The sequence below is a fragment of the Globicephala melas genome, chromosome 11 (genome assembly GCF_963455315.2).
Source record: "Globicephala melas chromosome 11, mGloMel1.2, whole genome shotgun sequence".
Lineage (NCBI taxonomy): Eukaryota > Metazoa > Chordata > Mammalia > Artiodactyla > Delphinidae > Globicephala > Globicephala melas.
The window spans coordinates 87,679,114-87,705,639 of NC_083324.2; the positions used below are offsets into that span (position 1 = coordinate 87,679,114).

At 39.1% G+C, this 26,526-nt stretch overlaps 1 long non-coding RNA gene across 1 annotated transcript in view; it reads right to left on the reverse strand.

Moving 5' to 3' along the window:
- Positions 1 to 2,270: 2,270 nt before the first annotated feature.
- LOC132598155 (uncharacterized) overlaps positions 2,271 to 26,526 on the reverse strand; it is a 34,481-nt gene continuing 10,225 nt past the window's right edge. The window contains exon 3 of the long non-coding RNA XR_009565925.1: positions 2,271 to 3,448. This is a non-coding gene — a long non-coding RNA (uncharacterized lncRNA). The remainder of the gene's footprint in view (positions 3,449 to 26,526) is intronic.

A 26,526-nucleotide genomic window follows, 5' to 3' on the forward strand; every position in this document is an offset into this window, starting at 1 on the left:
CTACTTGCACGGTGGCACCCAGCCAATCTCTGACTAGAATCAATTACTTTGCCAAAAAGCAACACAAAAGATGTTCCTTGTTTGCAAACCCAGTTTCCTGCAAAGGCACCTTTTCTCCAGGCTCGCAAAACAGAGATCAAGACAATTCTTTCTGTTGTTTCTTTATGCTGTTTCTCTTCTCCTTGCGTTCGGAAACCCTTCTGGAAGAAGGCAAATCTGAATCTAATCCCAGAGGATAAGGAGACTTTTCACTTCACAGTGTGATCTCTTCATTACAGCTGTGTAACCACAGCATGGAATTGTTCTGAAAGACAGCGGCCAATATTATAATTATCTACATAAAAATTCACTGGGCAGCCTTTGTTTTTGAAGTCTTTTTTAATTTGTGTACAGTTTTTTGTCTCACCATATTGTGGCCAGATTGAGAGAATTGGGGGCGGGCGGGCGGCGGAGGGGGGTTGAACGGGCTGATTCTGGGAGGGGAGGATGGGAGGGGAAAAGAGAAAGCTCTCCTTCACCTCCAGCTTCTCATCCTGACCTTTATTTCATTCTTCACTAACCTCTAGAGGGTTAAAGTGAAAGTGAAATTGGAAACAGCATCCAGGCTCTCTTTTTTGCTGTCTTATTCTCTTTCCCTTCCTCACCATTCCTCGTGTTTTCTTCACCTTTCTGTCTCCAGCTCGTGTCCATTTTCTTCACACCATTTAGATTTCCCTTCTTTCTCTTTAATTTAAAGCCCTTTATTGGGGTTTTCATCACTCCCGCATCTCAAGTCTCAGGGTCCCAAACAGCCTTCTAGTTTTGCAAGTGCTGTGAGCTCCGTCCACAAGGCAAATAGGTATTTGTATATTACCCTGGGAACCTCTCAAAAACTTACAGCATTGTTTCTATGACAAAAATATATTCTGGGTGTCAAGCTGCCTACCTAGACAAACTTTTAGGATACAGCCAGGTTATAATTTGGATATATGCATTATATATTTAAAGGAACTGCATAAAAGAACTAGATATTCAGTGTGAAAATTGCAAAGATGCATAGAAATCATTGGAGAAATAACGTCAAGTTCCAAAGAGGGGTTTTAAACCAACAATCATTTTATTATTTATGACTAAAACTAAAATGTATTTAGTGGGCTATATTTCCACATAAAGGGTTTTTGTTTAGACATCAGATATTGGTTTAGGACACTAAGATAGTCATTGTGTAGATTTGAAATTAATTTTATTTAGTTATTTATTTTTGCCTATTTTGAGATGAGCCATAATTATTATCTGAGAAATCTGGAATATATTTATAAGTTTCCAGAAGGAATTCTGAAACTAAAAGCTTTTTTTTTTTTCTTGTATACAGGGAGGGGATTTTAAGACAACAAATATTTATTTCATTGGCAAGTAAAAGGACATTCATATGATGCTAAAAAGAGAAATCAGGTGAGCTTGTTGGAGTTTATTATTCTGATTAGTAAGAGCTAGCGCAATACTGAGACAATAACAGACCATCTCTACTCTTACATTAAAAATATCTAACATTTTTCTGAGTGATTCTATCTATAGAAACTCTAATGTTCACATATATAGTCCTGCAGTGCATTTTCCAATCTACATATAAGGGATTTACAAAATAATTATCCCAGGACTAATTCCTCATGACAACTTGTGAAGCAGGTAGATTGCCAATTCTGGTTTTCTTCTTATTGCAGAAAACGCACAAAAACAAAAAGCCACAAGTGCCTCAGGATTACAGTATCAACGAGGATGGGCTAAGTTATACCAGGATAACAAACTCTGAAATCTTGGTGACTTAACCAAACAAGGGTTTTTCTTCCTCATGCTATATGCCAATGTAGTTGGGTGTGTGGAGAGAGGTGGTATGAGTTTTTCCACTTATGGAAACTTAGGGACACAACTCCAACAAGCTCACCTTGTTGTTCAAATAAAGGTGTTATTCAAGTAAAGGTCTTCAATTTGGAGTTTAGTTATCTGTCCTCCCTTCCCCCAATATACACCTATACTCATTGGCTGCCCTGTGACCTCCATGATCACACATATATCACCAGTCATTTTAATAAACAGATTATGAAATTGCATGAATCTTCAATATCTTATTCTCTAATTATGGAACTTTGAGAAAGAAAGAAAAATGCAGGCTGAATTATGAAAATTTCACTCAATTCCTCATCACGTATCTCTCCAGAGACGGGATTTTTTTCAGGACTGTAGCTACCAAATATAAAAATAAAAGTGAACCCTGAAAATGACTCAAGGCTTCATCATTTTCAAAAGAAATCATACGGTCAAGCGTATCTCTCGTGAAGATGGATGACTTTTTCAAAAGCAAATTCTATTATTTTCCCACGGAGTTTCAGCAAAAGAAAGAAAAGGAAAGAATGGGAGAAGCTCGTTGAGAAATTCTCTGAAGAGACGACAGAGTATCCCTTGAGTAAACAGCACCCAGCCGGGCAAAAGCTCTTTTTTTTTATTACTACGTTAGCACCACCTTGGGAAGTCAAGACATCTATAGATAGATCGTTATTTTCCTAACAAGCTCCTTAGGGCCCAATGTTTGAGAGGATAGCAACCATCACATATACAGAGTGAAGCAAACATTAGTATGAATGGATCAACCGTGTGTTAAAGTATTATTTGGTGACTGATTCCAAACATCCTTACCCACAAATACATGTTCAGAACTGTATAAACAGCAGCGCCTCCCCGAAATAGAAGAAAACAGAAACAATGGTTATTGAAAAACCAGTATGTGTCAGCATTATGCTAGGCAATTTCTACGTAGTAAATCATTTGTTACTCATTATAATGCTTTAAGTTTGATATCATTATCCCCTGTTATAGAAAGTAAACTAAAGCTTAAGACATTGAAGGCAGTTTTTCAAGTCCCCAACCAGCCAGTGACTGAGCCAGGATTTGAATCCATGCCCAGTTCTACAGTGACTATCCAAAAGACCTTTGTGAGTCCTGGGTACTCTTACCCCAGCCCACATTATTTCAAATATGTTAAAATACACAGCTCACTTCAAACTTTATTTATATATTATGTTGCAACTGATAAGTTGAAATAACTTTCTGGCTTTAGAACTTAATTATAATTTTTGATTTTATAATTTAAAAAAATTGTACACCACATAGTCTTTTGCTTTTTGTCTTTTTCAGGGTGCAAACTGTTTTGTAGGCTCTTGAAAAGTTCATGGTTGCATGTTGTAGCTGTGGTAGCTACCAGACATGGCAGCCTGAGAATGAATCTGGAGACTCTTCTTCTACGCCAGCAGGCTGGGTAGTCTGGTGTCTTACCCCAAACTTCATCTTCAATGGTGTATTTGCATCGTGACTGAAATGCTTGAGTGGAATAGTTCCAGTGATACTTCCTTGGACAGTGAGGAATGTGAGGCAAGATTCCCTCCTTGCTTCAGCAATACTGGTAGGTAGTGCTACCCTGAAACGAAAGATGTTCAACAAACACTTCTGTTATTTGTCTTTCCTTCTAGACTGGGAAATATTTGAGGCTACTGGCCATTTCTAATTAATTCTTACAATCTATAACTTATCATTTTTGTTAGCACATACTAATAAACATTTCAAGAAATACTTGTTGAATGAACACAAGAAAGAATGGATGGCTGTGAGTGACTCTGACCTGAAGTCTCTTGATAAGTTCATGACAACCTTCATCTTAGAATCTAGTTTCCTGGCACCTAGCTCAGTCATTTTCAGAGCTGATCATATTGTTTTGAGCACTTCCATAAAGTAGAGTCCATTTTGCTGAATGCAAGTAGAGAGTCTTTTTTTATTTTGGCTGCACTGGGTCTTCATTGCTGCACATGGGCTTTCTCTAGTTGCAGCAAGCAGGGGTTACTCTTTGTTGTGGTGCACAGGTTTCTCATTGAGGTGGCTTCTCTTGTGAAGCACAGGGTCTAGAGCATGGGGGTTTCAGTAGTTGTGGCACAAGGGCTCAGTAGTTGTGGCGCATGGGCTTAGTTGCCCTGCAGCATATGGGATCTTCCTGAACCAGGGATTGAACCTGTGTCCCCTGCATTGGCAGGTGGATTCTTAACAACTAGACCACCAGGGAAATCCCAGGTAGAGAGACTTTATACTGCTAACTGCTGACAACATTAGGAAAAATATTGCTATTCTTCTGGCTGCCAAAACACAAAAGTTACATACACTTAGATAATTTCTCCTCCGTTCTTAAATTCTTGTCTCTTTTCTGGTTTGAAAGCTTAACAGCTTCATATCAACATCTCATTCAGAATGATCCATTTGGCTATTTTTGGATGGTGTGTTCTTTTTCTGATTTCTTATGCTGATGAATCTTAGAATCTCTTCCATTCACCATTCTGGTGATTTCTACCATTTACCTTTACATTCCTCTTGCCCTGTCTTGCGTACACTACAACATTATGTGTATAGCTTTGGATTGTTATGACAGTGAGCAAAAGGAAACAGATGAATCACTCAACTTATGGACAGAGGAATAAACAGAAAGATTTCAGAAAATAATAAATGATTGATTCAAACTCTTTTTTTTTTTACATCTTTATTGGAGTATAATTGCTTTACAATGGTGTGCTAGTTTCTGCTTCATAACAAAGTGAATCAGTCACACACACACATATGTTCCCATATCCTTTCCCCCTCACGTCTTCCTCCCTCCCATCCTCCCTATCCCACCCCTCTAGGTGGTCACAAAGCACCGAGCTGATCTCCCCGTGCTATGTGGCTGCTTCCCACTAGCTATCTATTTTACGTTTGGTAGTGTATATATGTCCATGCCACTCTCTCACTTTGTCACAGCTTACCCTTCCCCCTCCCCATATCCTCAAGTCCATTCTCTAGTAGGTCTGTGTCTTTATTCTTGTCTTACCCCTGGGTTCTTCATAACATTTTTTTTCTTAGATTCCATATATATGTGTTAGCATATGGTATTTGTCTTTCTCTTTCTGACTTACTTCACTCTGTATGACAGACTCTAGGTCCATCCACCTCACTACAAATGACTCAATTTCGTTTCTTTTTATGGCTGAGTAATATTCCATTGTATATATGTGCCACATCTTCTTTATGCATTCATCCGATGATGGACAAATAGGTTGTTTCCATCTCCTGGCTATTGTAAATAGAGCTGCAATGAACATTTTGGTACATGACTCTTTTTGAATTATGGTTTTCTCAGGGTATATGCCCAGTAGTGGGATTGCTGGGTCATATGGTAATTCTATTTGTAGTTTTTTAAGGAACCTCCATACTGTTCTCCACAGTGGCTGTATCAATTTACATTCCCACCAACAGTGCAAGAGGGTTCCCTTTTCTCCACACCCTCTCCAGCATTTATTGTTTCTAGATATTTTGATGATGGCCATTCTGACTGGTGTGAGATGATATCTCATTGTAGTTTTGATTTGCATTTCTCTAATGATTAATGATGTTGAGCATTCTTTCATGTGTTTGTTGGCAGTCTGTATATCTTCTTTGGAGAAATGTCTATTTAGGTCTTCTGCCCATTTTTGGATTGGGTTGTTTGTTTTTTTCTTATTGAGCTGCATGAGCTGCTTGTAAATTTTAGAGATTAATCCTTTCTCACTTGCTTCATTTGCAAATATTTTCTCCCATTCTGAGGGTTGTCTTTTAGTCTTGTTTATGGTTTCCTTTGCTGTGCAAAAGCTTTGACGTTTCATTAGGTCCCATTTGTTTATTTTTGTTTTTATTTCCGTTACTCTAGGAAGTGGGTCAAAAAGGATCTGGCTGTGATTTATGTCATAGAGTGTTCTAGCTATGTTTTCCTCTAAGAGTTTGATAGTTTCTGGCCTTACATTTAGGTCTTTAATCCATTTTGAGCTTATTCTTGTGTATGGTGTTAGGGAGAGTTCTAATCTCAGACTTTTACATGTACCTGTCCAGTTTTTCCAGCACCAATTATTGAAGAGGCTGTCCTTTCTCCACTGTACATTCCTACCTCCTTTATCAAAGATAAGGTGACTATATGTGTGTGGGTTTATCTCTGGGCTTTCTATCCTGGCCATTGATCTATATTTCTCTTTCTGTGCCAGTACCATACTGTCTTGATTACTGTAGATTTGTAGTATAGTCTGGAGTCAGGGAGCCTGATTCCTCCAGCTTTGTTTTTCGTTCTCAAGATTGCTTTGGCTATTTGGGGTCTTTTGTGTTTCCATACAAATTGTGAAATTTTTTGCTGTAGTTCTGTGAAAAATGCCAGTGGTAGTTTGATAGGAATTGCATTGAATCTGTAGATTGCTTTGGGTAGTAGAGTCATTTTCACAATGTTGATTCTTCCAATCCAAGAACATGGTATATCTCTCCATCTATCTGTATCACCTTTAATTTCTTTCATCAGTGTCTTATACTTTTCTGCATTCAGGTTTTTGTCTCCTTAGGTAGGTTTATTCCTACATATTTTATTCTTTTTGTTGCAGTGGTAAATGGGAGTGTTTTCTTAATTTCACTTTCAGATATTTCATCGTAGTGTATAGGAATGCCAGAGATTTCTGTGCATTAATTTTGTATCCTGCTACTTTACCAAATTCATTGATTAGCTCTAGTAGTTTTCTGGTAGCATCTTTAGGATTCTCTATGTATAGTATCCTGTCATCTGCAAACAGTGACAGCTTTACTTCTTCTTTTCCGATTTGGATTCCTTTTATTTCCTTTTCTTCTCTGATTGCTGTGGCTAAAACTTCCAAAACTTTGTGGAATAAGAGTGGTGAGAGTGGGAAACCTTGTCTTGTTCCTGATCTTAGTGGAAATGCTTTCAGTTTTTCACCATTGAGGATGATGTTGGCTGTGGGTTTGTCATATATGGCCTTTATTATGTTGAGGAAAGTTCCCTCTATGCCTACTTTCTGCAGGGTTTTTATCATAAATCGGTGTTGAATTTTGTCAAAAGCTTTTTCTGCATCTATTGAGATGATCATATGGTTTTTCTCCTTCAATTTGTTAATATGGTTTATCACATTGATTGATTTGCGTATATTGAAGAATCCTTGCATTCCTGGAATAAACCCCACTTGATCATGGTGTATGATCCTTTTAATGTGCTGTTACATTCCGTTTGCTAGAATTTTGTTGAAGATTTTTACATCTGTGTTCATCAGTGATATTGGCCTGTAGTTTTCTTTCTTTGTGACATCCTTGTCTGGTTTTGGTATCAGGGTGATGGTGGCCTCGTAGAATAAGTTTTGGAGTGTTCCTCCCTCTGCTGTATTTTGGAAGAGTTTGAGAAGGATAGCTGTTAGCTCTTCTCTAAATGTTTGATAGAATTCACCTGTGAAGCCATGTGGTCCTGGGCTTTTGTTTGTTGGAAGATTTTTAATCACAGTTTCAATTTCAGTGCTTGTGATTGGTCTGTTCATATATTTATTTCTTCCTGATTCAGTCTTGGCAGGTTGTGCATTTCTAAGAATTTGTCCATTTCTTCCAGGTTGTCCATTTTATTGACATAGAGTTGCTTGTAGTAATCTCTCATGATATCTTGTATTTCTGCAGTGTCAGTTGTTACTTCTCATTTTTCATTTCTAATTCTATTGATTTGAGTCTTCTCCCTTTTTTTCTTGATGAGTCTGGCTAATGATTTATCAATTTTGTTTATCTTCTCAAAGAACCAGCTTTTAGTTTTATTGATCTTTGCTATCGTTTCCTTCATTTATTTTTCATTTATTTCTGATCTGATCTTTATGATTTCTTTCCTTCTGCTAACTTTGGGGTATTTTTGTTCTTCTTTCTCTAATTGCTTTACGTGCAAGGTTAGGTTGTTTATTCAAGATGTTTCCTGTTTCTTAAGGTAGGGTTGTATTGCTATAAACTTCCCTCTTAGAACTGCTTTTGCTGCATCCCATAGTATTTGGGTCCTCTTATCTCCATTGTCCTTTTTTTCTAGGTATTTTTTGATTTCCTCTTTGATTTCTTCGGTGATCGCTTCGTTAATAAGTAGTGTATTGTTCAGCCTCCATGTGTTTGTAGTTTTTACAGATCTATTCCTGTAATTGATATCTAGTCTCATAGCGTTGTGGTCAGAAAAGATACTTGATACAATTTCAATTTTCTTAAATTTACCAAGGCTTGATTTGTGACCCAAGATATGATCTATCCTGGAGAATGTTCCATGAGCACTTGAGAAAAATGAGTATTCTGTTGTTTTTGGATGGAATGTCCTATAAATATCAATTAAGTCCATCTTGTTTAATGTATCATTTAAAGCTTGTGCCTCCTTATTTATTTCTATTTTGGATGATCTGTCCATTGGTGAAAGTGTGGTGTTAAAGTCCCCTACTATGACTGGGGTACTGTCGATTTCCCCTTTTATGGCTGTTAGTATTTGTCTTATTTATTGAGCTGCTCCTATGTTGGGTGCATAAATATTTACAAGTGTTACATCTTCTTCTTGAATTGATCCCTTGATCATTATGTAGTGTCCTTCTTTGTCTCTTCTAATAGTCTTTATTTTAAAGTCTATTTTGTCTGATATGAGAATTGCTACTCCAGCTTTCTTTTGGTTTCCATTTGCATGGAATATCTTTTTCTATCCCCTCACTTTCAGTCTGTATGTGTCCATAGGTCTGAAGTGGGTCTCTTGTAGACAGCATATATATGGGTCTTGTTTTTGTATCCATTCAGCCAATCTGTGTCTTTTGGTGGGAGCATTTAATCCATTTACATTGAAGGTAATTATCGATATGTATGTTCCTGTTCCCATTTTCTTAATTGTTTTGGGTTCATTATTGTAGGTCTTTTCCTTCTCTTGTGTTTCTTGCCTAGAGAAGTTCCTTTAGTATTTGTTGTAAAGCTGGTTTGGTGGTGCTTAACTCTCTCAGCTTTTGCTTGTCTGTAAAGGTTTTAATTTCTCTATCAAATCTGAATGAGATCCTTTCTGGGTAATCTTGGTTGTAGGTTTTCCTCCTTCATCACTTTAAATATGTCCTGCCAGTCCCTTCTGGCTTGCAGAGTTTCTCCTGAAAGATCAGCTGTTAACCTTATGGGGATTCCCTTGTGTGTTATTTGTTGTTTTTCCCTTGCTTCTTTTGTTTTCTTTGTATTTAATTTTTGACAGTTTGATTAGTTTGTTTCTTGGCGTGTTTCTCCTTGGATTTATCCTGTATGGGACTCTCTGTGCTTCCTGGACTTGATTAACTATTTCCTTTCCCATATTAGGGAAGTTTTCAACTGTAATCTCTTCAAATATTTTCTCAGTCCCTTTCTTTTTCTCTTCATCTTCTGGAACCCCTATAATTCGAATGTTGGTGTGCGTTTAATGTTGTCCCAGAGGTCTCTGAGACTGTCCTCAGTTTTTTTGATTCTTTTTTCTTTATTCTGCTTTGCAGTAGTTATTTCCACTATTTTATCTTCCAGGTCACTTATCCGTTCTTCTGCCTCAGTTATTCTGCTATTGATTCCTTCTAGAGTATTTTTAATTTCATATATTTTGTTGTTCATCATTGCTTGTTTCATCTTTAGTTCTTCTAGGTCCTTGTTAAATGTTTCTTGCATTTTCTCATTCTATTTCCAAGATTTTGGACCATCTTTACTATCATTATTCTGAATTCTTTTTTAGGTAGACTGCCTATTTCCTTTTCATTTTTTAGGTCTGGTGGGTTTTTATCTTGCTCCTTCATCTGCTGTGTGTTCTTCTGTCTTCTCATTTTGCTTATGTTATTGTGTTTGGGGTCTCGTTTTTGCAGGCTGCAGGTTCATAGTTCCTCTTGTTTTTGGTGTCTGTCCCCAGTGGCTAAAGTTGGTTCAGTGTGTTGTGTAGACTTCCTGGTGGAGGGGACTAGTACCTGTGTTCTGGTGGATGAGGATGGATCTTGTCTTTCTGGTGGGCAGGATCACGTCTGGTGGTGTGTTTTGGGGTGTCTGTGGACTTATTATGACTTTAGGCAGCCTCTCTGCTAATGGGTTTGGTTGTGTTCCTGTCTTGCTAGTTGTTTGGCATAGGGTGTCCAGCACTGTAGCTTGCTGGTCGTTGAGTGAAGCTGGGTGTTGGTGTTGAGATGGAGATCTCTGGGCGATTTTCGCTGTTTGATATTATGTGGAGCTGGGAGGTCTCCTCTGGACCAGTGTCCTGAAGTTGGCTCTCCCACCTCAGAGGCACAGCACTGAGTCCTGGCTGCAGCACCGAGAGCCTTTCATCCACGTGGCTCAGAATAAAAGGGAGAAAAAGTAGAAAGAAAGGAAGAAAGAAAGAAAGGAAGGAAGAGGATAAAGTAAGAAAAAATAAAGTTATTAAAATAAAAAATAATTATTAAGAAAAAAAATTTTTTCAAAAAGTGAAAAAACAAACCAAAAAAATGGACGGATAGAACCCTAGGACAAATGGTGAAAGCAAAGCTATACAGACAAAATCTCAGACAGAAGTATACACATACACACTCACAAAAAGAGCAAAAGGGGAAAAAATCCACCAAAGTCCACCTCCTCAATTTGGGATGATTCGTTGTCTATTCAGGTATTCCACAGATGCGGGTACATCAAGTTGATTGTGGAGCTTTAATCCGCTGCTCCTGAGGCTGCTGGGAGAGATTTCCCTTTCTCTTCTCTGTTCGCACAGCTCCCCGGTTTCAGCTTTGGATTTGGCCCCGCCTCTGCATGTAGGTCGCCTGAGGGCATCTGTTCTTCGCTCAGACAGGACGGGGTTAAAGGAGCAGCTGCTTCGGGGGCTCTGGCTCACTCAGGCCGTGGGGAGGGGCACGGAGTGAGGGGTGGGCCTGCGGCAGCAGAGCCCGGCGTGACATTGCACCAGCCTGAGGCGGGCCGTGCGTTCATCCCGGGAAATTGTCCCTGGATCCCGGGACCCTGGCAGTGGCGGGTTGCACAGGCTCCCCGGAAGGGAGGTGTGGATAGTGACCTGTGCTCGCACAGGGGCTTCTTGGTGGCGGCAGCAGCAGCCTCAGCGTCTCGTGCCCGTCTCTGGGGTCCGCGCTGTTAGCTGCGGCTCGCGCCCGTCTCTGGAGCTCCTTTAAGCAGCGCTCTGAATCCCCTCTCCTCGCGCAGCAGGAAACAAAGAGGGAAGAAAAAGTCTCTTGCCTCTTCGGCAGGTCCAGACCTTTTTCTGGATTCCCTCCCGGCTAGCCCTGGTGCACTAACCCCCTGCAGGCTGTGTTCACGCCCCCAACCCCAGTCCTCTCCCTGCGCTCTGACCAAAGCCCGAGCCTCAGCTCCCAGCCCCGCCCGCCCCGGCGAGTGAGCAGACAAGCCTTTCGGTCAGGTGAGTGCCGGTCAGTACTGATCCTCTGTGCGGGAATCTCCCCGCTTTGCCCTCCGCACCCCTGTTGCTGCGGTCTTCTCCGCGGCTCCGAAGCTTCCCCCCTCCGCCACCCGCAGTCTCCGCCCGCGAAGGGGCTTCCTAGTGTGTGGAGACCTTTCCTCTTTCACGGCTCCTTCCCACTGGTGCGGGTCTCGTCCCTAATTCTTTTGTCTCTGTTTATTCTTTTTTTCTTTTGCGCTATCCAGGTATGTGGGGAGCTTCTTGCCTTTTGGGAGGTCTGAGGTCTTCTGCCAGCGTTTAGTAGGTGTTCTGTAGGAGTTGTTCCACATGTAGATGTATTTCTGGTGTATCTGTGGGGAGGAAGGTGATCTCCGCCTCTTACTCTTCCGTCATCTTCCCCCTCTCAGCGATTCAAACTCTTTTACAAGTAATTCTCTTACATTATCAGAGTAATACAGTGGGTGTTTTTTGTTGTTCTTGTTGCTAGATGGCTAAGGAACTTAAAATATTGTATTAAGAGATCAGCAATCATCTATTTACACCAACTTAAAAAATATCACTTAAAACATTTTTGAAGTTTCTTCAGAGTAACTGATTAGTAAAAGCCAAGCCAGCCCAGTATTGTATAGAAACTCAAAATGTTTTGTGCCTTCATTTTTAAAGCATTATTTCCTACACGTGTAGTTATTTTTCCTTTTAAAATACACAATAAATACTAACTACTAAGCCCTCACAGAACCTACACACCTGAGATGAATGAATCTTGCTTTATACAGTAATTTGTTTAGCTAAATGTGAGATCTTTCTTCTCTTATTTCTGCTCCATTTTCAAGGCTTGAGCAAGCACCATAGAGTTCCTTTCTGGGATGCAAGAGGAAGGAGAATATCTTGCAATTCCCAGTAGACTCCATTGCAGTGGGTTTATGCCAACAATTAGTCCCAGCACATATGAGCAGGACCTAGTAAATGGATTCCACAAGTTGCCCTCAAAATTGGGGGTTTCCAGAGTTCTACAAGCAGCCCTTAAGCTGACTAGTGTCAGATGAATGTTATTCTCTGCAGGGCGCCACAGAGAAGAATGGCCCACTGTTTTCAAGGAGGTGAATCCAACCATAGTGAATTAGGTGAGAAAAAAGATGGGATGGTATAGAAAGGACAGATCCTTTTGTTTGGAAAGGAGGGAGAAATGCCTATCATGATCACAGCTGCCTGTTAAAAAGGGGAAGATGTGTATGAAGGGTCCTTTAGTTCTGCTGATGCCATGGGGGTTTTATAGCTAGATTTAGGGGTAGGGGCTAGAAGAGGTCTAAACTGCTTATAGGATAAAGAATAATTTGGAATCTTGAGGGAGAGACAATGTGGGAGAGAGTGTGTGGAAAAATCGAGAAGATCTAGTAGGAGCTGGATGTGGTGTGAGGTGGGGTTGTTACAGGTGTGAAGCAACCAGGATGGAGAGACTGAAATGAGTTAATGAAGAGCTGGGTGCCTAATATTCAACTTGAACTTGTTTGAGTGGTGAATATAAACAAGCCCCACTTTCTATCTCGCCACAACTTCAGTTAACTCTCTAAATACACATGTCTATGAGGCATTTTAATGCTTTATCTTGCTTTTGTGAAATTGAGCAGAGTCTAGGTAGATACAATGTCGAGGGACATAGCTTTCTTGAGAGTGTGTAAAAAAATTCTTAACATGGAATAATTCAACACAATATGGAACTGAAAACTAGAAACAAACTCCACTCCTAAAAATTGGTAGAAATCTCAGCAAGAACTTTCGAATTCCACCAGATGTGGAATAGGAATTCAAGCACCCTTCTGAAGATCTTAAGAGATACCAGATAACACATGAGCTAGATATTTGTATTAAATTAGTGTTTTTCTTGTTACAGATGTAATACATTTTAGAAAATTGAGGATTAAAATATTAAAACTAAGCATTTCTGTACATGTTTTTTAAAAAACTGTGGTAAAGTATACATAACAAAATTTATCATCCTAACCATTTTTAAGTGTACAGTTTAGTTGTATTGTCTACATTCAGATTGTTGTGCAACCATCATCAAGGTGTTCAGGAGAACTTCAGTGTAGTACTAGGGGAAGATGAAGATGTGTTTGAAGAAAATAGAATTTTGAAACATTTTCTTCTATATTTGTACTGATCGCTTGATCATTATGTAGTGTCCTTCTTCATCTCTTCTAATAGTCTTCATTTTAAAGTCTGTTTTGTGTGATATGAGTATTGCTACTCCAGCTTTCTTTTGATTTCCATTTGCATGGAATACCTTTTTCCATCCCCTCACTTTCAGTCTGTATGTGTCCCTAGATCTGAAGTGGGTCTCTTGTAGACAGCATATGTACAGGTCTTATTTTTGTATCCATTCAGCCAGTCTGTCTTTTGGTTGGAGCATTTAATCCATTTATGTTTAACGTAATTATCGTTATGTATGTTCTTATTGCCATTTTGTTAATTGTTTCGGATTTGTTTTTGTATGTATTTTTTTCTTCCTTTCCTCTTTTGTTCTCTAATCTTGTGATTTGATGACTAACGTGTATATTTGTAAAAGCATGCTTTTAAAAAGTGATTTCTCAGTTTATATTGAACACTGTTGATTGTCTACTCATCCTCCATTCCCTCCTTGTGTTTCCTCTTCAAAAAACCCCCAGTTCTGTTCATGTGTCTTCAAGTCCCACACAAAGCCCTTGCAACTCATGAGAATCTCCTTTTTTAGCTTTAGGAATGGGTCCTAATGGATCAAAGCCAGAACCTTTCAGGAATTCAGGTATAAGTCAGTCATAGCACTGTTTGCTGATCATTGTTATTGGTCCACAAATGAGTATCAGCTTAGAGTGAAAGACTTTTATTTTCTCTCTGGATATAAACAAAAGAGGTAAGGATTTTCTTATAACAATAAGTAGAAGAATAAGCCCATGGATTAAGCGAAATCTGTTGACAACATAAAAGATCATTGAAAAGAACACGTGTTCCTGTCAGGGGGTTACTGAAGCAGTCAACCCAGAAGTTAGCCTTACCTCTGGAAGTCACATGACAAGAAGTTATCTGACTCTTCAAGCCAGTTTAAGTTTGGGTTTCTCAAAGCTGCTCAAAAGCATCTTAATGATATACAGGCATATTTTGCTGGATTCTTACAATATAGCTCTGTGAGGTAGGTAGGACTGATATGATTATTTTTAAAAAACAAGGATGTAAGCTCAGAAATGTGGAGTAACTTTCTCAGGTTACTATTCAGGATAAATTTCCGAAACTGCTCTGGAATTCAGCTAGGTCTTTTCTGAGTCTTAGGTTTACTTCTTTTTACCTTGTGATGGTAGTTTACCGTCATTCCCGCCTAGGTTAAAAATGCAATGGTATGTTCTTGCCAAACAAAAAAGCAAAATCTACAACTACTTTAATACCCTAATTATTCCTCATTCTACCAACCTGCCTCAGATGTCCAGATTTCCACTTTAGTTTTTCTTTTGAATCAGAGAGAGAGAGAGAGAGAGAGGAAGTTGCTTTTCATATATTTCCATAGTATATTTCTTATATATCCAAGATAGGCCTAGTCACATGCTACAGAAATGGAGTAATACAGAGATTTTACTTGAAGCAAAGGAAAACTTTGATTATCCTCTTACACGAGGACAAACTTTGTCCAATACCTTGGCCATTAAGACTTATAACTGTGAAATTCACATATTGTTATAGGTCTCATTTTTCCTGGATACTTTTAACAAAAATTGGCAAAGATTACATCATTAGAGATAACCTGAGAGAGGGAAGAAACTGTAACGTTGGCAGGGACAGTGTTGTTGGTAGCACTAGCTGAGATCTTGGAGCCACAGAAATAAACGTGGATTAATAAATGTTTCCTCAAGAATCAGAATGAGACCTCCTTCAGCTCTAATCAAGTCTTTTTGGAATTCTTAATTCTGAGAAAACTGATTTGAATCATCTTTCCAAGGTCAGTCATGGGCCACCTGCTTCTCACAAAGGAGAACATGTACTACATGGGACAGCCAAGGTGATTCATCTAGGCACAGACTAAGTACACACTGATAGAGAATCATGCTCAATTCCCATTAGAACTGGGTTTTTATTTCCTCCTAGGTAAGTGAACTTAGGTAGTTATTGTATTCTGTTCCAAATTTTTCTTTATCAGATGCTATCTTCTTGCTTTTCAGAATTCTTTAGAATCTTGAGACGGAAGAAGGAAAACTAAAAGTAAAATCTTTTAATAAATAACCTTGTCTAGTGCTGCTTATTATGGCAGCAGGTGGTAGTAAATTAAAGACAGGCACAGGTTTTTAGACTCTCCTCTCATTAAGAGGTGGAGTATATGATTTCTCCTTTGCCTTTGGGTGGGCTCTGTGACTGCTTGACCAATAGAATATAATGGAAATGATGCTCTGTCAGTTTCCAAGTCCAAGCCTTAAGACAATGCTAGTTTCCTGTGGCAGATGGAATTCTTAGACGTCCTCCAAAATTCTCACCCCTTAGAGTACATGCCCTATGCTACACCCTTCTCTTGATTGTGGGTGGGATCTGTGACTATGCAAGATCTCACCATATGTGGAAAAGGTAAACTGACTTGCAGATGTAATTAACGTTCCTAATGAGTTGGCGTTGAGTTAAAGGGAAGTTATCCTGGTTAGGTCAGCCTTAATCAGGTAGGCTTTTTAAAAGAGGCTCCGCCTTTCCAATAAATGGTGCTGAAACAACTGTATATCCATACAAATGAGTGAAGGTGGATTCCTCTTCACACCATACGCAAAAATTAACTCAAAATGGATAACGGACATCATTGTAAGTGTTAAAAGTATAAAACCCATAGAAAACGTAGGAGTAAATCTTCATGAATTTGGATTAGGCATTAATTTCTTAGGTACAACTTTGAAAGTACAAGTGGCAAAAGACATAACAGACAAACAGTACTTCATCTAAATCAAAACCTTGTGATTCAAAGGTCATAATCAAGAAAGTGAAAAATCAACTCACAGAATGGGAAACATATTCACAGATTGTATATCTGATAGAGGACTTGTGTTCATAATATATATAAAAAAACATTTACAAATCAATAATAAAAATATAAATCACCCAACTAAAAAAAAGGGCAAAGAGTTTGAATAGACATTTTTCCCAATGAAGATATACATGAAAAGATGCTCAGCATCGATAGTCATTAGGGAAATGAGACACAAAACTACAGTGAGATTCTACCCACCCACTGGGATGGGTATAATAAAAAAGACAGACAACAACAAGTGTTGACGAGGATGAGGAGAAATAGGAATGCTCGTACATTGCTAGTGGGAATGTAAAATGATACAGAGACTTTGGAAAATGTTTACCAGTTCCTGACACTGTTCAACTTAGAGTTCCCATAGAACCCAGCAATTCCGCCCCTAGTTATAAATCCCTGAGAAAGGGAAATGTATATGCACAGAAAATCTTCTACATGAGTGTTCACAGAAGAATTATTTACCATAGCTCAAAAGTAGAAGCAATCCAGGAGTTCCCTGGTGGTCTAGTGGTTAGGATCCAGTGCTTTCACTGCTGTGGCCCAGGTTCAATCCCTGGTTGGGGAACAAAGATCCCACAAGCTGCATGGTACGGCCAAAAACTAAAGCAAACCAAATGTACATCAATTGATGAACAGATGAATAAAATGGGGTATATCCATAAAAAAGAATATTATTCAGCATTAAAAAGGAATGAAGTACTAATACAGGATACAACATGGACAAACCTTGAAAACATTTTGCTAAGTTAAAGAAACCAGTCATAAAAACCACATAATGGATGATTCCATTAATATGGCCAGAACAGGAAGATCTATAGACCAAAACAGATTAGCAGATGTGTAGGGCTGGAGATAAGGCTGGAATGGAGAGTCACTGCTATTGGGAGCAGTTTCTTTGGGGATGACAAAGATGTTCTAAAATTAGATTGTAGTGATAGTTGAACAGCTCTGTGAATATATTAAAAACCATTGAATTACGCACCTTAAATGAGTGAAATGCATGGGATGTGAATTATATTTCAATAAAGCTGTTCTTTGAAAAAAATATTAGTTGAGACCTTCCCTGAACTCAAATACACTCCCTGTTGGACTTGAAGAAGTAAGTTGCCATTAGTTCTACAGGAAATGAATTTTACCAACAACCATCAAGCTTAGAAAAGGACTCTGGGCCTCAGATGAGACTGTAGTCCTGGCTGACACCTTGATTGCAACCTTCTGAGAGCCTGAGCAGAGGACCCAGCTACGTAAGATGTGTCCAGACTTCTGACCTACAGAAACTGTGAGATGATAAATGGGTGCTTTTTATATACCAAGTTTGTGGTAATTTGTTATGCAGCAATAGATAACTAATATATTTTTACTTTGGGTCTTTTGGAACACTTGCTTTTAAAACCCAGCTGCCATGATGTGAGAAGACTAAGATACATGGAAAAGCTCTACATATGCTCCCAGCCAACAGCCAGCATCAATTCCCAGCCATGGGAGTGAGCCATCTTGGTCATTCAGCCCAAATGAGTCTGAGAGCAACAGCCTAAGAGACCCCACGCAAGAACCATTCAGTTGTGCCCAGTCAACTCACAGAAATGTGAGAGTTAATAATACCTTTAAGTGTTAGAATGGTTGTTACACAGCTAATGATATCAGGGTTTTTTTTTTAAATGCCTATTTTATTATACATTCAAATGAGTCTTTGTCTATCCTGTCAGTCGTATAAGGGTAACTCTGTTTTCATACTTCTCCATTTTTCTCTTGGAATCCTTCTAACTGTATTGAAGATTGACAGGTGGGTTCCCTTAGGAGGAGCTGAAAGACATTGTTAGATATATCTTCGATTCAAAATGAAACGCTTATTTTAGTGAAGTGGAGATGTAATTCCTGCTATATTTAAAAGGAAACCCTAATGAGGGTTACTGGGGATAAATTAATTGAATAATGTATTCTCATTATTAGATAGGTATAAATAGATATATATTTGTGTTTAGGTCAGGAAGACAGAAACAAAAGACAAAAAAATAAAAATGAAAGCAATGCAGACACACTGAATCCAAATAAAGGAAGCAAAATAAGTACCACAAAACACACTCATTACTATAATATTATAAATATGGAGAAATTGCAATAACAAATGAATTCCTTATGCTTTTATACTTCTGGTTGATTAGTATTTCAATACTCAATAAAAAGTACTGTGTAGTAACATTTTAGTCTCTGTGCCCATATGTATTATTCATTGTGGCTAGAGGCCAATTTGCTCACAAGTATGATAATTATCTAATTCTGTGTAGGGAAAGCTCTCCTCATTACTGGAACAAAGTTTCTAATTCCAGTAAAAACAATATTCAAATATTCTTGGGCAGAAAGTCAATGCATGGGCTTCAAATCTGCTTTGTTTTGTTAAAATTAGAATCAACAGTTTGAGAGCTACAGATTCATAAGAAAGTAATCCCATTAGTCACCCTCTTGGCACTACATGGATATTAATCTTTTCCTCTCATCAGTCTCTCTGACTCTTGCACAATTTTATAAGTTCCCCCACAAAGCCAAATTAATAGCGTTTCTTTCTTCAAAACTCATGAATGTGCAATTAATAATCAATGATCTTGGAAGAATAAAAGAAGCAACTTTAGGATTTCTAGATTATTTGATGGGCAGCTCTATTCCATGGGATGTTTGAAGAGGTAGTCTCCTACCTGTTATATCCTTATTACAGACAAAGTGGTTGTAGTTGATAATATTAAATGCAAATCTAATTAGAAAAATTCGCTAGCTGAGGGAAGGTGCTTGGTAAGCACCTCTAAGCCACATCCAATTCACAGTTAGGGTCACTGATTTCCTTTGCTGAAGTCAACTGGCCAATGGAGCTGCAGCCAATCACAAACCAAATTTCCAATTTGCCCTGTCCACTGAGTTCATATAAAGTGCCTCATTATGACCACAAGCTGGTAGTGTGCTCCTAGGTATCAGATAAGCAAAGTGTTATTTTCTATAAAATCTTTAAGACCAAACTCGTTTCTGGCTTGTGTCCAGCCTTGCCACAATCGTCATTAAATTTTATTATGCTTTATAGTGGTAATTGGAGTAGGAGAGGCTACATTGAAGAACTTTCTATGTGGAGAACAGTACATAAACATAGCATTGTGTAAAGAGCGTGGGATTTGGAAGCTGACAGACCTGAGTTTCAGTCCCAGTTGCACCACTTCTTAACTACATGACCTTGGGCAAGTTAATTAACATCTATAACCTTTATTTATTTGTGAAATGACTATAGTATTACCTGCCTCCCAGGATGCTTTTAAGAGGAGTAAATCAGATAACCCTATGAAAAACGGTTAGCACAGTGTATGACATATAATAACACTCAATTATTATTGCTATCACTATTATTATGTTTATCATTTATATCAGACACGAGAAAAGGGTTTAAATAGATGAAAGTTTATTTTCATTTGTTTAAGTCTTCTTTCATTGCACTGTCCCTCTTCAGGTTGGAATTTCTCTATCCTTTCTAGGTTTATTCCTTCTTTTTTTTTTTAAACATCTTTATTGGCATATAATTGCTTTACAGTGGTGTGTTAGTTTCTGCTCTATAACAAAGTGAATCAGCTGTACGTATACACATATCCCATATCCCCTCCCTCTGCATCTCCCTCCCACCCTCCCTATCCCATCCCTCTAGGTGATCACAAAGCACCAAGCTGGTCTCCCTGTGCTATGTGGCTGCTTCCCACTAGCTATCTATTTACATTTGGAAGTGTATATATGTCCATGCCACTCTCTCACTCCGTCCCAGCTTACCCTTCCCCCTCCCCATGTCCTTAAGTCCATTCTCTACGTCTGTGTCTTTATTCCTGTCCTGCCCCTAGGTTCTTCAGAACCATTTTTTTCTTTTTTTTTTTTAGATTCCATACATATGTGTTAGCATATGGTTATTTGTTTTTCTCTTTATTCCTTCTTACTCTCACTTTCCCTGATATTACTCATCCAAAAAAAAAGGTCTTTATGGAAAGCTCTGATCCCTGTTTACTAATTCCTACTTATCATAATGTTAAATCAATGTGCTCTTTTCTCAGTTGCGTTTTACATCTTTCTCCAGTTGTGAGAGGATGATATCTGTCTCAAACTGAAGGACTCAAATTTAAGTCCTATCAGGGCCATTAGTGGGGAGAGATTACCTCTGGCAGAGATCCATATCTATGAATGCTGAGAGGACTGGTCTTGATAGAACCTGAGAGACTCCTCCCCAATCCTAATATGGCAGAAGTACTGTGGCTTAGCAGTGCCTCAAGGCTCCCATGTGACTGTTGAGCCCCAGATCCCCAATGAAAGATGCTAGGTCTCTTTATGTCATTCATTCATTCAAATAGAAGAAATGTACTATGTATCTAGTGAATGCAATGCTCTTTTCACAGGTCATTTTCAGATCAAATAATAGAGTTCTTTATTAGTTCCTTCTGAAGGAAGCATACAAGTTGATGTATGTATACAAGCAAGGTATTCGTTATGTTAGATATAGTATACCATGAGGGGCTCAATGTAAAGGATAACAGAAGTGAGTTAACATTGTAAAAACACAACTATGACCCTTTGTTGTCTGTATACAAAGGCTCAATTCAAAGATCTTCAGAAGACATAGGATTATTTCAAGCAGACTACACTATTTTCAATTTTTGAGAACAATTTGACTTTCATTCAATTGGAAATGAAACTTTTTTTTTTTAATTTTATTTTATTTTTGTCTGTGCCGCATGGCATGTAGGATCTTAGTTCCCCGACCAGGCCTCGAACCCCTGCCCCCCTGCAGTGGAAGCGCGGAGTCTTAACCACTGAACCGCCAGAGAAGTCCCCTGGAAATGAAACTTTTTAATTATTTTGCTGATGGAATGAAGGAAATATAGATAGATGTACATAATGACACATTCTGAATATATACACCTATCTATTACTACCTGTTCAGAGGATTGTGATACACCGTCAATAGAGAAAAAGTAAATAATTTCCAGGAAGAAAAGTAGAATAAAGTTTGTCCCTACCCCTACCCAAGTGCTCAATTATGGTAACATAGTTTGAAGTCTGTGCCAAATCATTTTTCATTTAACTGTAGTGTTGAAACTGTACCAGTTGTTACTTGTTCCTGCTTAGATAAACAACTGTGGCAAGCACTCTGAGTGTGCCTCATGCTGACCTCATCAGGGAAGCATGTGTAGGTGGACTTCTTGGAAGCTTATGGTTCAAGGTCAGAAAAGTAAAATTGTCCAAGTAATTCTCACAGATATAAAAACAAACTCTTAACTTCTCTCTCTCTGTCTCTTCTCTCAGCCTTTTGCCCTGTTCCATTGTGGACCTGGGTTTTAATAGCAACAATGCTTTGATCACTAGTTTTTTATAGTATATTAAAGTCTTCCAGAATTTGGTGAAAACATCCTTCTACTCCTTAGTCAATTCAAACTTAGAGTGTCTGTTCTCAATGTTCCAGACAAGGGCTCACTTTGAAACATGTGCTGAATGACCACTGTATGCTACACTCCTGTTTGAAAGTGGGGACAGGAAAAACGAATTTAGCAGGATTATTCCTTTAAGGAACTCACCATGCAGCAGGCAAAATGGACATTATAAAATATAAACATTATTTGAGAGAATGCTGGACAAATTGCAATGTGCACACACAGAGCCATCCATGGGGATCATAGAAAACGTCACAGAAGAGATGGTGTTGAGTTGCCCTGCCATGAGACGAGAGGAGTGGAAGAGTATTCCAAGCAAACAAGAAGGCCTGAGTGAATCTATGGGAAAGGGGGAAATGAGCATTGTGGTTAAGAATGGAAGCAAGTCCAATTGGCTAGAGCAGAAGGTTTATCATGAAGAAATTGCAGATGGTCAGAAGCTCTTGGGCTGAAGAGTGTGGAAGGCCAACAGGAGCTTTCCCATGGGTGAGTGACATGGTCAGAATTTGTTTTGGAAAGATAACCCTTATGGCAATGTGGAGGATGGTCTACCATGAGAGGATGTAAGAAACCGAGAAAAGAAAGGTCCAAGGCAGAGACACTAGAAATGTAGAAAAGAGGATGAGCTCCAGCAATGCTTCTGGCATAGAACTACACAATTTGGTAACCAAATGGATAATAAGAGCAGGGGAAAAGAATGAATCAAGAATTTATTAATCTATTGATTAGATATTTACTAAGCACCTGCAATGTGCTGGGTACTTTGCTATGCACTGGGTGTACAAGGGTTACTAACAAAGTCCTGTCAGCTACGCCTCTTAGAGTCTAGTAGAGAAGGCTGAATGATCCCAGGTTTCTAGTTCGGATATAGATGCTGTTGATTGTGCTTAGAAACATAGGGACGGAGAGATGAAAGCTTAAGGACAATGAGATTTTGCGTTTGGTTTTCGTACGTGTGTAGATGAATGAGAGGTCTGATCTAGAATGGAATTGATGCTGTATATTTGAACGAGAGTAAATTAAATTGTCCAAGGAGAGCAAATAGAAGAGAAGAGATTAAAAGATGAAATGCTAGAGAACGGTACTGTATCTGGGTAGAGAAAAGGAGTCTAACATATGAGAGTTAAAAATGTGGTAAGAGAATTAAGAGAAGAGCCCTGGAGAAGAAAGGAAACAAAAAGGTCAGAACGATAGAGAGCAGTCAGGTGTGTGAGGTTTACTTAAAGCTTCCATTGTCCTTGCTTCTGTGTAAGAATGATCTCCTGGGCTATAAATCACACTAAAGCTCAGAGATATTTTTCCTCCCCTGGATTCTATTTTGTGCATCTTCTTTTACTGTAAATAATCCTCTACTAGGAAAGGAATACACACAACTTGGGGGAAAAAATACTCTTCTAGGAATTTCCCAGACAACTTGCCCCCAGTAGGTGGTTAGTTCTTACTTCATAGACAGAGGTCAGCCAAGTGACACAGATCTAGCCATGAGGACCTACCTGGACTGGATAGAGCTTTTGATCTGAAGAGATAGCCAGGAATAGCTTTGGAAATCTGGAAGCTAATTGCCTTGTTTCAGAATCATCAGTAATTTCCCATCCAATGTCCATTCAGATGGATGTACTTTATATGTTTCCTCTTACCAGTAGTTATCGGCTACCATCCCTAGGAATGGATGGATTGTGTTTGTTGTTGTTGTTTAAATACGGTGGAACTGCCGCAAAGGACAAGCAGCTATTTTTCCAGTGACCTATATACCATGACGACCTTTCTGAAGCCAAAATAAGAACACATTGTAAGAGGACGTTGAGTCATTTTTCACTGTGAGAGGCAGACTAGGAAATGTATTTTAGACACTTAAGACCTTTTCAATATTTATGGAGACAGGGAGGTGATATTGCAATAGTTAAGAGCACAGACGATGATAATAGGATACAATATTTAAAGTGGAGAGTGTCTTCGATTTTGCTCAGTGTTGGTCAAGATACAGTAAACCTTGTTGTCATGCCATTTCCATGTGGGACAGGGGAGCCTGACTCCGGAAATTCTACCTATTGTTTTGGCAAAATGGGAATTATTCCAGCTTGCACATCCATCTGTGTGGCGGCAGAGACAAATTTGTGTACTTATGGTGCTAAAAGTGAGCCACTGAAGCCTCTTCCTCATGCTGGATCCTAGTTCTTAGACTCTGATGACACCAAATAGGCCAACTCCGTTCTCTTTAACACCTGAGGTCATATGAATGGCTTGGTTGCAGTGCGTTAGCATTGGGTGGCAGGGTAACTTTTCTGGAAGTACATGTAGCCACAAAGAATATTGTCTTGCCACCTGTTTCATTTCTTCATGTTTGTGAAGCAGAAGGAAGACTGCCATCATTCTAGGTAGTCATTCCTGTGTTTCTATACATGTGACGACGGCCAGGTAGTAATATGAAAAAGATACCATGAAATTACGGCAAATGACTCTACTGGAATGTCAACAGGAAGCTGATAATAAAAGCAAATTTCCATCCTTTTTAAATCAAGGAAGGTGTTTCTCGGAGGGAAGTGGGACCCATTTATTTCAGCTAAAAGTAGAAAGTATTTCTTTAAAATAACTGGCCATGATATGACTTCCTGGGGGTGTTATCTTGTTCTTCTTTCCTCTCACCTTAGCTTTCAAAGAAAATTCAATCTTTTGGAAGAATTATTTTCGTTATTGTTCAGCTCCTGGTGCCGGTGATCCCCTAAGGTGGACCACCTGCTGCTCTTAAAGTGATGATGTGACAGCATGACCGAAAGAAGCATCTTGTCACTAAATTCCATCTACTCCTGCCCCAAGTAGGTAATGATTGAACCAGATAAACTGCATCTTGGGGGGTGGGGGGGTGGAAGGAGAGAACTTGAGAGGGATTTGGGTGTGAGGCTGTACAGGTAGAGTTGTCCTTAACAATGCGTTTAAACAGGCTAGAGGTGAGGTGGGGTCTTTGTATCTTAGGTATGGGTGCAAATTCTCAGTGTTTTTCAAAATAGAATTTGGACCAGATAGAATTAGAATTATCAGTGATTTCTGGAATCCTGATCTTTCCAGGACCATCCATCTTTTCTCATTTTTGCCACAAGGACTTATTGAAGGGTTGACTTGAGACAGCAGACAGGATTTGGCCCCAAACTGTTTTTCTTCTCCCCCATAAAAAGGTTCCCACTGTAATCATTCTCTGCATGACAGATAGTACTGGGAGACGATACATACGAGTCAAGATGAAACTATTCTGTTTAATCAAGAATGAGCTAAATGTCAGACACTCAGTGTTCTAGATCAACAATTTCCAGGATTGATACATCTTAATCAAGTAATTAGGTGACTCTTCCGGTGGTGGTTTCCACATCGTAGAGAGGAACAGATTTGCCGCTTTGCTCCGATGGCTGCTAGCAGCAGTGTTGGTTGTTAACAGAGACATTTACACGGAACCACCAGTTGGCAGGGGCTAACACTTTGTTACTTGCTATTCCCACATGCTGAGGATTTTGGGAAGGCTGCCAAACTTTGTGTCTCATGTAGCTCTTCAGTATAATAACAGCAACAGCAACAGAGAGCCTTGGGGAAAAAAAGAGGAAAAAGAAGAAGAGGAAAGGAAACAATGGAGCAAAGTCCCTGGCTTCATACTAAACGTGAACGGAATGAGAACATTTTAGTGGCACTTTTCTTTCCTTCTCTTTTCTTTCTTTCTTCCTTCCTTCCTTCTTTCCTTTCTTTCTTCTTTCTTTCTTTCTTTCTTTCTTTCTTTCTTTCTTTCTTTCTTTCTTTCTTTCTTTCTTTCTTTCTTTCTTTCTTTCTTTTCTTTTCTTTTCTTTCCCTTCCTCCCTCCCTTCCTTCCTTCCTTCCTTCCTCTGTCTCTGTCTCTCTGTCTCTCTCTTTCTCTCTTTCTCCCTCCATTTAAATAGCATTTTTAATTGAGGTGGATGCTTCTCAAACTTTAAAGTTTTTTCAAATCACCTTGGGGTCCTGTTAAAATGCAGATTCTGATTCTGCCTGTTGGAGGTGGGGCCTAAGGGTCTTCTTTTCTAATAGCACCTGGTGATGCAGATGCTGGCCGGGACCTGGACTATTATTTGGCTGTGGGCGCTGAGGGGTTGGTAAAGGAAATAACACCAGGTCTGGTAGTGATGGTTGTGGTTGTCTGAGAAGCACGGGCTCTGAAATGACACTGATACCTTTCTGCCCCACCCCTCCTAGATACCTGAGATTGAACACTTTCTATATTATAATCCCAATCAGAAACATCACCTGTAGTGGAAGAAATATTAGGAGTCAGAAGATCCTAGTTCCAGTTCCGTTACTACCTAGCTGTGTGATAATAGGCAGGTCCCGTATCCTCCTCGGGGGTCCATTTGCTCATCAGTACCTAAAGGAATTACATGTTAATGTGCTTGACCTTTGTTTCAGGGCTAACTCGATGAGATGTTATAGCCTGTCTATTGAAAAGGTGGATTCAGGGTTGTACTTGAAACCAGTAACATCTGAATTTTCTCTGAGTTATTCTGTCTTCAAAAAATATAAAATGAGCAAAAATCAGTTTCAAAGAACAAATGGGTCTTTTCTACTGTGTGTCCCTGACCACATAAAACACTGGAGCCCAATTCATTGAGGGCTGATTACTACAAAGTCCAGGAGCTGATAACTAAGCAGACTCTGTACGTAGGAAAATGGTACATAACCATCCCAGAAGCTGAAGGTGACTGGGAAGGTGAAGGTCACATTGGAATGACCTGAGAAGAGTCAGAGGTCCAGTTTTAAGGGACATCAACCAGCAGGTAGCAGGACTGACCACAAGGACTCCAGCCTCAGAGCACTGG